This window comes from Scylla paramamosain, chromosome 16 (genome assembly GCF_035594125.1).
Source record: "Scylla paramamosain isolate STU-SP2022 chromosome 16, ASM3559412v1, whole genome shotgun sequence".
NCBI classification, from domain to species: domain Eukaryota; kingdom Metazoa; phylum Arthropoda; class Malacostraca; order Decapoda; family Portunidae; genus Scylla; species Scylla paramamosain.
Window position 1 is genome coordinate 24,871,266 of NC_087166.1, and position 12,500 is coordinate 24,883,765.

The following is a 12,500-nucleotide window of genomic DNA, read 5'->3' on the forward strand; positions in this document are numbered from 1 at the left end:
GTGAGAAGGAAAGCTGGCAAGAGCAGGAGGTTTCTCGCCGATGACAAGAGTAACTTTTTTGCAAGTGTGAGACAAAAGCGCGTTGCGTCACCATGCCTTGTGATAAGAATAATAGCGCGTCACACAGTCTTGTTAGTGACGCGTCCTGCCGCTGACACGGTTTTGCGCAGTCCTGTCTTGTTTTGCAATGCGGCGTTCAACACTCAGATGATGCTGCAGCTTTTACCAGGAAAGCAATCCAGGTGTTGTGACACCGCGGCGTTGGCAAGGTGTTCCAGGAGTCTCGTGTTGGTGTTCACTGCCAAGCGACACCACAACACCACCCGCAACACACGTCACGTTGAGGGTTGGTGGGGTGGTGGCGGGGATGAGGGATGTTATCATGACAAGATAAGGAAACTGTTCACTTGTAATTCAGATTCCTGCAAGGGAAAAGGTGTAAAAAAGTCTTCTTTCCTTGTGAATGTAATAGACTTTGTGATTCTGATTCTTGTCAAGAAAAAAGAAAAAAAGATATGTAGCCCTTTTCTTGTGAATGTAATCATCGACTTAAAGGGAGGAGGAGGAGGAGGAGGAGGAGGAGGAAGAGGAGGAGGAGGAGGAGGAGGAGAAGCAAGTAGTGGTGGCGGAGGAGAGGGAAGAAAAAAATAAAGAAAGTGAGGAAGTAAGAAGTAAGGAAATAAGGAAGCAATTTTAGTTTTGTTAATGTCTTACAGTTGTGTTTGCGAGACAGTTTTATTGCCCCAACACTCGTACATCTTGCCTGCGCCTCGGCCTCAGCTGTGCATGTCCCACCTGGCCTCCTGACGCAGCCGCGGGAGGGATTTAGTGGGGGAGATCCTCTCTAAGTGAACTACAAGATGAACGACGTATTCTTCCAAGATTTGTGAGCCCTGTGTGTTACTGTGTGGCGTCCCCCGCGGCCATGGACAGGTAGGAAAGGAGGGGGCGTGCCGGGGCCATGGACAGGTGAGGGAGGGGGGTGAGGGTGACGGCGGCCTTGAGCACGGGGTGAAAGGCGGAGAGGTGAAAGAGAAACAATAATCTTGCACTAAATTGTGAGAGCGATAAGCCACTTTCTCCCAACAGGAATGTGTCCTCTGTCAAAGATCCCGCGAGGCATTTCTTTCTTTCCTTTCCGCGATGAGCAGGCACCAGCAGCAGCAGCAGCAGCAACAACAGCGAGTGAGCCCCGCGCCGCAACACCGGGAAGTATAAGACACCAAGTGGAGTGAACGCGGAAACACGGGTTAGAAAGGAGAGCGGCGAGCTGTTCCCGTTTTAACGAGCGTGATAACTCAGACACATCAACACAATTTACCTCATCATATACTTTTTGTACATCACCTGACCCCGTTTCCGCCACGAGGGGTGCAGGAATCCACCCGCCGGTGAGAACAGACCAGCCCGCACTGTCCCTCCACACGCGGAGGAGCAACGTAAGGAAGGCCTGTGCTTCCTTCCACACGCTACAGGTGGAGGAGCGAGGAAAGGAAGGCCTGTCTTTCCCCTTCACACGCTACAGGCGGAGGGGCGAGGAAAGGAAAACCTGTGTTTCCCTCCACGCTACAGGAGGAGGAGCGACGAAAGGGAGGCCTGTTTTCCTCCACACTACAGGAGGAAGAGGAAGGAAAGGAAGGCATGTGCTTCCCTCCACACTACAGGAGGAGGAGCGAGGAAAGGAAGTCCTGTAGGAAGTGTTGCCCTTCACACTTCTCCCCCGACGATTCCTCCATCCACGCCTTCACTCAGGCTGTCCTCGCGGCGAGCAGAGCACCACTGTTCCGTGTCTGCCAGGAAAGCCGAGTTGAGGCCAAAATGAGATCCAATTTCATTCAATTTTGGCTTCATTAACTAACTGCCTCACAAGCGGGAATAGCGCGAGGCGGAAGCGAGCGGCAGATTCCTCCACCAACACAGAGAAGGCGACGCAGCGGCGGCCGTCACCAATTACTCTGATTTTTTTTTTTTTTTTCCCGAGGGAAGAAGCTGCCATCTGGAGGGCGCCGCGTCCACTTCAGTCGTCAAGTGTGCACAGTGACCGACACCTGTCACGGCGCCGGACATCATGTTCCTGGCACGGGAGGCGAGGCGCGCGTCCCACTCCAGGCTTCCTGATGTCCACCCCTGCTCCCAACACTGCAGGTGGGTGGCGGGCACAGGGGACAGGGCGGGAAGCAGCAAGCACTACAGCGTGGCGGGCGGCGGGTACAGGAGGTGCAAGCAATTGGTCTGATAGATGTGAAAGGCTGTAACGATTTGAACTGCACGAAAGGAAAAGGTTGCATACACTGGATTTTAAACTTTTCTGAACCTACGCAACAAAACACTACACTATACAACGGTTTTAATTGGCCTTAAGTTTTGCTTTCAATAGCTGTGCCTCCCCGTTAACACTCTACTACATGAGGCACGCCTTCTCTACCAAGTCTAGATCTGCCGACTATTTCGGTGTAAAATTTGACTTAAATTTTACCTCCTCCTCCTCCACTACCACTACAGGCTTCGTCACACGTTCAGTGAGTGAGTGTGGTGGCCAAGTACGCTTCTCAGCAAGCTCCCTGACGAGCGTGGTTCAGTTGGGGTTTAGCATCGATGGCGAACCTACTCGAGCAAGGATGGTGCTTCACTTCAGCACGTCCACATGATCAGTCTCCGTGCATTCACCACTCACCATTCTTGCTCACTGATCGTGTGACAAGGCCTTAAATAACCACAGCTTCACACTCACCTGGTGCTCGGCTCAGCCAGGCGCGACCTCACGCCCCCGCCTCGTGTGTCCAGCGGCCTCGCTCACGATCCTGCAATAGCAAACCAGCGTCAGCAGGTTGGCAGACAGGGTAGGGAAAGAAAATGCGGAGGGAGGAGGAGGAGGAGGAGGAGGAGAAAATAACGAAAACGGAAGGAAAAATGAAGGAAAAAGAGGAAAATGCGTAACGGAGAGAGAGAGAGAGAGAGAGAGAGAGAGAGAGAGAGAGAGAGAGAGAGAGAGAGAGAGAGAGAGAGAGAGAGACCCATTAATCGTATCCCCTTTCAAAACAGTCCTAATGATAGACTGAGGCTTCACAACACGGGCCTCAGTACTGGCGTGGTGCGGGGGTGGCGCGGGTCACACACACACACACACACAGGCCGGTATTCAGAGACGCTTTGCTCTCTTACCAAGACGATTTTCAAAGACCACATAGATGACAAGCCAGGTTCTGAAGAGAGTTTCTCCTCTTAATAATGTAAAAACTTTGCTTATCTGTCACTAGAATCATAAAAAAAATATCCTTAAAAACCCGAGTTACTTCATGTAGAGTCTTTGGAAAGGAGTGGAGTGCGACGCAGAAGTGTTTCAGAATATGGCCCACACTGAGGCAATCCGAGCAGGCAGGTCGCGCCAACACCAAGCAAGGGATCACCAACCCGCCACCTCTCGCCACAAACCTTCCCGCGCCTCAACTTTCCCTCCGAATGTTGTGCAGAAGGAAATCAGGGAAAGTCATTGTTGTGTTGGGCTTTTTACTTTTTTTTTCTTTCTTTACTTTATAGCTTGTGTTGGTTGTCATTTTTTTAAAGGAAATATTGCCTCTATTTTTTTTTATCTGCTATTTATTTCGCTTTTTTTAAGGTATATTGGTAAATAAATAGATATATAGATAGATAAATACAGGTAAATGAATAAGGTTGAAGGAGGAGGAAAGAAAGAAAGGAGAGGAAGAAGGAAAAAATAAAAGCAAGTGGAAGAGGTAAAAGAAAGAAGGAAAAAATGAAAGATTAAAGGAGGAGGAGGAAAGGAAGAAAGGAAAAGAAAGAAAAGAGGAAAGGAAGACAGGAATCACATTCTGCCGGTGACTTCAGCCTGCGCGCACACACACACACACACACACACGGCTGCTTCATAACACTAATTACCGGGTGATCGCGCCACACAAAGGCAGGACGCGTGCATTACCCACATCGCGACGGGAAACTAAACGGCGCGAGCTGCGATAGATCGATACTAAATATTCTCCCCACCAGTTATTATTGAGTTGACTGTCCTCGCTCCCCTTCAGGTTAATCAGGAGTTGGGTTCATTTTTGTTGACTACTATGAGATATTGGAGAACTGTTTTGAAAGACGCACACTACTTATAAAGAAAAGGAGCAGTCATCTGGTTGTCTTCCTTTAAGTTGTCTTCTTATCATTCCATTAATCTGACGTCTTCTTAAGCTTCATAAAACGGTCACGTGCAAGACTGAAGGGTTGTTTTGAAAGACACGTACCGCTGACAACAAAGATGAAAGAAAGTGTTGACTGACTGGAGACAAAAGATGGGTTATTGTTATTGTTATTATTATTATTATCATTATTATTATTATTATTATTTTCTTTTTATCCCTTTCCTCTGTCTTAATCTTTCTCCTCCTCCTCCTCCTCCTCCCTCTGCGCCTCCGTCTTTTTTATTCCTCCTTCGTTTTCGTCTCTTCCTACTCCTTTCTCTACTTTTCTTTTTTTTTTCCCCGTCCTCGTCTCCTCCTCCTCTTCCTCCTCCTCCTCCTCCCGTTCCTATTTCTTTTCGTCTGTCTTCTGTACTCTCTCTCTCTCTCTCTCTCTCTCCTCTCTCTCTCTCTCTCTCTCTCTCTCTCTCTCTCTCTCTCTCTCTCTCTCTCTCTCTCTCTCTCTCGTATTTTGTTTTTAATCTAATTTCTTTCTGTTCTCCTTCTCTTCCTTTTCCCGCTAAGTTTTCGTCTCCTCTTCCTCCTCCTCCTTCTCCTCCTCCTTCTCCTCCTCCTCCTCCTCCCCCTGCAGTGGTTCGCGTAATATAATGCACCGCCGCACCGTCATATTACAAAACAGGTACAATGTGTCACTTGGCTGTTCAAGGCGTTTTTGCTTGGCTCTAATTAGGTTACCTGGCTCACGGGGGACAGGTGCAGCCAACTAGGTATGCATTGTGTCCGCTGCAGCACAAGGGGGGGCGGGGAGGGTAGGGGAGGAGATAGAGAGAGAGAGAGAGAGAGAGAGAGAGAGAGAGAGAGAGAGAGAGAGAGAGAGAGAGAGAGAGAGAGAGAGAGAGAGAGAGAGAGAGAGAGAGAGAGAGAGAGAGAGAGAGAGAGAGAGAGAGAGAGAGAGAGAGAGAGAGAATGATGACCAAATTATCTTAGCACTGGAAATAAACACGATCTTTTTTTTTTTTTTTGACAATAATTAAAGTTTTCATTCAGGAGTCCAGCTCAGTAACACAGGCGACAACTGGAGGCGCTGCTGTTGCTACTGCTACTGCTGTGTGTGTGTGTGTGTGTGTGTGTGTGTGTGTGTGTGTGTGTGTGTGTGTGTGTAAATTTACCGCGGCACTTATATCTATCTATCGTTCTGTCTATCTATGCCTGTTTGTCTGTCTGTCTGTCGATCTATATGTTTATCTATCATCACCTATGATTGTTTGTCTATTTATCTATTTGTCAGCCTCAGTTTATCTATGTCTTTCTTTATGTTTACGTATCTATCTGTTTATCCATGTGTATTTGTTTATCTACCTATGTCTGCCAATCCATCTATTTATCTGTCTTTCTGTATCTACCTACCCATCTATTATCTGTGTCCATTCCCGGCAACAGAAACACAACATCAACAATCACAGGCAATCTTCCTCGTCCAGCCCTAACTAAACCCGCCCGTCCGTCTTTCCTATATAACTGTACCAGCGCTGCCCTCACCCACAGCCTAGACACTGCCACACCCCTACCCTTCCTCTCCCACTCCCTCTGCTCCCCCCAAAGCCAAGGTAATCACATAATGGCCCCCTCATCAACCCCCTCCCTCCCTCCTCTTCCCTCCCAACCTCGATTTACAACGCTAATTATAAAAACGCAATGTGAGTCAGAATTAAACCCCGCGGAAAAACGCCACGTAATTCCGGAGTCTCGGGGCGTGGAAGGAACAAACTCAGGCGCGGGTTCATGACTGTTGCTGGGTTGTGGTGCTGGTGGCGGTGCTGGTGGTGTGTGTGTGTGTGTGTTTGTGTGTGTGTGTGTGTGTGTGTGTGTGTGCGCTCGCCAACTCGTGTAGATATTGGTATTTGTAATATGGTTGTTGCACACCCACACACACACACACACACACACACATCAGTATCAGGTCCACTATACAACATAAAAAGCACACCGTCCCTTCCCTGCCTCACGTCACCACCACCGAGATCTGTCCTCAGTTAAATTACAGGTGGTCTTGTAGTCGCTCTAAACACGGAAGTTACTCTACATTTCATGAATACATTACCAAAACACTTTTATTTTCACCAGCTCAGCGGGAGACGCACGTCCAGTGAAGCAACACCACTTAGGCCCGTGATCTGAAACACTATTTTCTCATCGGGACTACTTTCACTGGGCACAGATGATTAGAGGGTTTCTTAGAGTCCATGTTGAAGCATCAGTAGAATCACGAAAACACAACTGAAACACTCAGTAACTTCCATTGCATCCTGTTAACGGTGGTGAATTTTTACAGAACTATCACTACAATCATGAAAACAGTCGGAACAACCCAACACCTTCCACTAGACAGTTAAAAGCATGAGAATACGGTCTGCTCGCCAAGCCCCGGCCACAGCACGCAGCACCCAGGGACTTGACATAGCCGAACACTCCGCCGCGAGCGCTGGGCACACGGGGGCAGGTGGCGGCTGGAGGGTGTGAGGAACAGCGGACGAGCGGCGTGAGGATCTAACGGGCCATCCACACCCGACGCAGTCCTGTTACCGCGGGCGGGGGTCACCTGCGCGGAGTAACACCACAGCGCATTCACTCCGTGTCTTGTACCGAAAAGTCTCATTATATGTACACTCCGGCACGTGCTTCCCAAGGGCTGTGTACGTGATTGGCGTGCACGGAGCCCCTCCCCAAGCCATCCAGGAAATGAACGACTCGTGAAGCGTCCAGCAGCAGTCCGCTATCAAAGCAAGCTCTCCCTCGTTAGTTGTTTCGTCGCCAGGAGGCAGTGAGTCGCGGCACGGTAATTGCTACAGTCACGTGTGCGCGCTGTTGTTCACCTTCATGTTTCTATAGAGTTGGCAGGGAAGAGCAAACACATTTTTTCTCTCATAAACTGTAGAAAACCGCCGCTCCGCCACCACCACCGCCACCATCACCACCGAAGAAGAAAAGAAAGGAAAAGAAAAAAAGGAAAGAGCCGGAGGAAAAACAGGAAAAGGAGGAAAGGAGAAGGAAGAAAAGAAGGAAAAGAAGGAGGAGGAGGAAAAAAGAAGAAAAAGGAGGAGGAGGAGGAGGAGGAAAATAAAGACAGGAGGAGGAGGAAGAAAGAAGGAAAAATCACAGATGGAATCGTACAGAGAGAGAGAGAGAGAGAGAGAGAGAGAGAGAGATTGTATTTTATCAGGTTAAGAAAGAAAAGGGGGACTGAATATCTGATGAAATGTGAATGTTGAAGGAAGGAAGTAAGAAGAGAGAAGCAGTGAACAGAGAGAGACTTGAGGCAGCGTCCCTCTTCCCTCTCGTCGCTTGCATCCCTGAACACTTTGCTGTCAGTATTAGTGCTTCAAGACTACAGATATAACTCCTGGTGTGTCATTACTTGTTTTTTCACACTGACGACGCCAAATCCTTGTTAAACTATCACTGTAATCACAAAAAAAAATTGAAAACACCAAAGACTCATTATAACATACCGAAAGTGCAGAGTTCTTGTTCATTGTCACTATAATCATGAAGACAGCCTTCAAAATCGCAGTAACTTCTATTTCTTGGGTTCTCATTGGTGTATTTCCACACTGACATGCAAAACCCTTGTTAAACTACGACTAGAATTAAATAAAAAAATATAAAAAAATTGAAAGCTGCAGTGAATCACAAGACATTATCGAACGACCAGAATTCTTGTTAAATTACAACAATTACAACCATGAAGATTTACAGTAACTTCCACTACTCTGGTTCTCATGAGTGTTTCTCCCCACTGGTGATGCAAAATATTTGTTAAATTCTCACTATGATCATGAAAACTCCAGTGACTCACTACACCCTATTGAACAAACATGCACAACTCGTTAAACTACTAGAATCATGAAACACACACATACACACACACGAGAACCCCAGTGACTCACGAGACCTTACCGAACGTGTTAATTCTTACTGCACCATCACCAGAATCGTGAAAATACTCTTGACAATCCCAACTACTCGCTATACCCTATCGAAACTGCAGAATTCCTGTTAACTACAACCATAATCATGAAAAAAAGACCTAACCCAGTAACATGTAATCCCAAAGACTCACAACAGAGCCGATCGAAAGTGCGGAAGTCTCGATAAACTAGAACTATAATCATGAATACACTCTTCAAGATCCCAATGACTTTCACTACTTGAACAATAAGATACAAGACGACGAGTTGTTTGAAAACCCCCTCCCTGATGCAAGCCACCTGCCCCCCACACCCGTCACCACCGCACCGCCTCACCCGCATGACGTCACCTGCCAACAATACCTGCATTTCACCCACAACTGCGCACCTAGCCACCTACACTCGTACACACATTCCCCCCTCCACCTCTCCTCCCCAGTCGATTAAATAATTATTACTCCTCCCCTTACTTCCTCGCATATGATCCCCTCCCTCCTCCTCCTCCTCTTCCTTTTCCTCCTCTTCCTTCTCCCGGTGTTTCTCATCTCCCCACTCCCCACAAAGGTACACACACTCTCGAGTCACAAAGGTAGGAAGATATGTGTGTGTGTGTGTGTGTGTGTGTGTGTGTGTGTGTGTGTGTGTGTGTGTGTGTGTGTGTGTGTGTAATAATAATAATAATAATAATAATAATAATAATAATAATAATAATAATAATAATAATAATAAACAGTTACTACAATACTACTGTACTACTATTACCAGACTTATGATGTTGCTGGTACTACTACTACTATTATTGTCTACTACTAATTATGCTGCTGCTACTACTACTACTACTACTACTACTACTACTACTACTACTACTACTACTAACAACAACAGCAGCAGCAGCAGCGATATTAATAATAATAATAAAAATAATATAAAAAACAAGGAAGGCACATCACCACCACCGCCACCACCACCACCACCGTGCCTGCAACAACAAAGGGCGCGTGGCATCATTTCCATGCTTTCTCTTTCTCCCCATCAATCCTGTCAGGGACACTCCTACATTTGAACCCTCCCGCCCACGTCACCCTCCTCGCCTCCGTCAGCCTCGTTACCAGTGAGGCAGATCCAGGGGTGTCGCGGGGACTGATTCCTGAAGGCGATGGCGCCGCTGCTGTGCCGACAACCTTGGCACTGCGTACGTAATCACAGAGGGAAGGTTGTCACCTGCCGTGCCACGCTCTGTCACTCAGCCACTTCGCTCTACGTACAGTCAGTCATTAAAAGCGCATCTAGCTGACGGGTTTTTTTCCTTCTCCGCATTGGTTATCTGCTGTCCACAGCATCGGCCGCTGCTTGTTGTGTGAGGGCGTGCACTGGTCAGGTCGTGACGAGGCGAGACACCGCCAAAATACAACAGCAGTGCCATAACAGCAACAACAACAATAACAGCATCATCAAAGATGAGAAGAATAATAAGGAATAAATGTTGATAATGATAAAGGAAAAAAAAGGTAATAATCACACAAAGGCTTCAATCTCTAAAAGTCAGGCGTGTTTTCGTCACCAGGGTGTTGTTGGCGAGACTCTTCCTTCATTAGTGGCGGTGAATGACGCATTTACGGCCCGCACACAGGCGACACACCACCCCACGCCGTCTGGGACACACACACACACACACCGAAATAATCAGCGGCCTCAGCTCATAACCGTTTAGTCCCAGGTTCGATCCCCAGGCAGAATGAGACGGACATGTACTCAATCGCTTCATAGCCTTGCCTGCGTTACCCAGCAGCCCTTGGGTACTGAGAAAACGTTCCTCTAAGTGTTCGCCACAGCACTGGCCTGGCGCCGTAGCGTGGAAAAGTTTGGCTTGAAGGGGAAGATTCCTGCGTGCACGGGACGCCTGACAATGTGTGTTCATAAGCTTAAACATCCATAATGTTTCCTGCGTGAGTGCCATTACCCTTGACCTTTAACATCTGATTAAAAACCCAAAACCCTTAGATCTTAAACAAAAATGCTTCCTGCCTTACAATACGGATTGAGAGTACAAAATATAACTTACTAGACGAAAAAGTGTTGAAAAATTAAGCCCAGTGGAAGGAGGGAAAGATGGCGGGCCTTCTACGCCGCGATGTGGATCCATTTATAGTTCCGGGCCCACCACGATCGATTGGAAAATGAGAGGAGGCCCCCGCCGCACTGACGGCAGCCAGGCAACTAACGCCACACCACAACACACTAAGGTCTCAATGCTGCTCGAACCTCACTCACGAAACACCGAGCCCGTGGATGCCACACGCTTTGTTTATACTGTGTATGTGTGTGTGTGTGTGTGTGTGTGTGTGTGTAAATAAGTAATAGCGTTACAGTTTGCTTACTAATATACGAGGAAAAATGTGTTACAGTACATGCTGCACATTAGGGGGTTTATTAAAGCAATTCAGGGATGAAGTCCATGTTCCAGACTCTCTCTCTCTCTCTCTCTCTGTGTGTGTGTGTGTGTGTGTGTATGTGTGTCCCGGCGTCACACAGCCTCACTACGTGGCTCGCTCGGGCCGGCGGGGCTTCAGCGTAGCTCCAGCGGCCCTGCACGAGACCCAGGACGCGGTGGAGCGTGGGGAAGGCGTAGCGGAGGCGTCACAGTGCGCAACCACACTCATTCATAAATGGCGGGGAGCATTAGACGAGGCGGCGCGGCGTGTAGCCAAACCAAGGTCCACGCGCCTGGCTGCCCCCCAAGCATGGCGGCAGTACTGCACGCTGCTGCTGCTGCTGCTGCTGTTCACTTTCCTCCACGCTCGTCAGGCTTTCCACGCTCAACCTGGCTTTCTAAAGTCCCTGATTTCTTACGTCATAAAAATTGCGCCATCGACCTCATGGCCCGCAGTGCCTCACAGGCGGCGGCTCCCGCGGCACTCACTAGCCTTAACCTGACCACCAGGCGCTGACCAGCCCGCACTGTCTGCAGACCACCGTACACCCGCGGGCCACCGCCGCCTCAACACACCCCTTGTGTCTCAGTCTTATGTGTATGTCACAGAGAGAGAGAGAGAGAGAGAGAGAGAGAGAGAGAGAGAGAGAGAGAGAGAGAGAGAGAGAGAGAGAGAGAGAGAGAGAGAGAGGGGGGGTGGGGGGGGGAGGCTGGTCTTCAGCCATATGCTCAACTGTCAGGCAGCGTTGTAAGGTAATCACGAAGTTCTGTTAATAAAGTTGACAGATGGAGGATGCTTGCAGGCAAGTGTATATGTACACATGCGTGCAGTACCTATGTAGATAATTGAATACACAGGAAGACGAATCAGTACATGGTGTTACCGCCGACCACCACCCACACCAAAAGAACAATTAAGTAGTTCTAACTTTTGATCGCCTGTACTGTGACAATTTTTGCCAACAGTTGTCTAGTACTACCGAGGTGAAGCGTGCCACTTCTATGTTGCATCCTTAGTTATCCAAGTGGCACTTGTGGGTTCATGGGCAATAATTACAGCTATTTACACCTTATTCGATCATTATACACCCTCAGACGGTTATACACATGTTTATATTCTTCCTTCATTTCATCATTCTTCCATCCTTATTGTAGTATATTCTTCCTTCTTTGGTGTTTTACCTCCACGTGGCGTTCCTCGGGTGACGACACGTCACAAGCATCACGCCGTCCTCAGCAGCCAACACGTTCACAAGCCACACCTTATGGGCAAATGCGAATGACAGAGGCGCTCCCTGACTACTCATTTCTGAACCACTCACTACTCATGCTTCACACACAGCTGGCGGGGAGGAATGCGCGACTTGTGGTGAGAGAAGAAAGTTATATAATTGCGTCCAGCGGCCATGACACGCGGTGCTCTTCACTCTCACGAACACTCTGGTTTCCCCGCTCATCGTCCTCTCGTTAGGTAACAACGTGAACCAGTAATCATGACCCAGGCAGGAAACTAATGCGTGAAGGGGAAGGCGGTGAGCGGAGGGGCACAGGAGAAGACGGAGCGAGCTGTGTTCCTTCCTCTACGCGTCTTATCCAAGCTGACGGAGAGACGAGAGGCAGAGGCGGGACAGAGGGGAAAAGGAGGTTCAAGACATTACTACTACTATTATATATGACTACCTCTCTCTCTCTCTCTCTCTCTCTCTCTTAGAAGGAATGGAACAATGGAGGATAAAGATGATTAAGAAACCGAGTAAAGAATGAAGGAACGAAACAATAGAAAATAATAATTATTAAGTAAAGAAGTAAAGAAAGAATATAGAAAATAGAGAAAATAGAAAGGCGGCGGCCACGCCCCAAGAGCAGGACATGTCCACGCACCAGGTGAAGCTGGCAGCCCACAGCTGGCGTAGCACGCACCTGTCCCCGCTGGCGCTTTAAATTTTTATTATT

At 48.2% G+C, this 12,500-nt stretch overlaps 1 protein-coding gene across 3 annotated transcripts in view; it reads right to left on the reverse strand.

Annotated features, from left to right (window-relative positions):
• The window catches only part of LOC135108177 (mucin-2-like), a 91,723-nt gene that overhangs the window by 38,008 nt on the left and 41,215 nt on the right, over positions 1 to 12,500 (reverse strand). For 2 of the 3 annotated variants that reach the window (XM_064018949.1, XM_064018950.1), the window contains exon 2: positions 2,732 to 2,801. The gene's annotated coding sequence lies outside the window, so the exon portion shown is untranslated. Of the gene's footprint in view, positions 1 to 2,731; positions 2,802 to 10,178; positions 10,342 to 12,500 lie in introns of those variants that run through there. The other variant, XM_064018951.1, reaches the window with a different exon arrangement.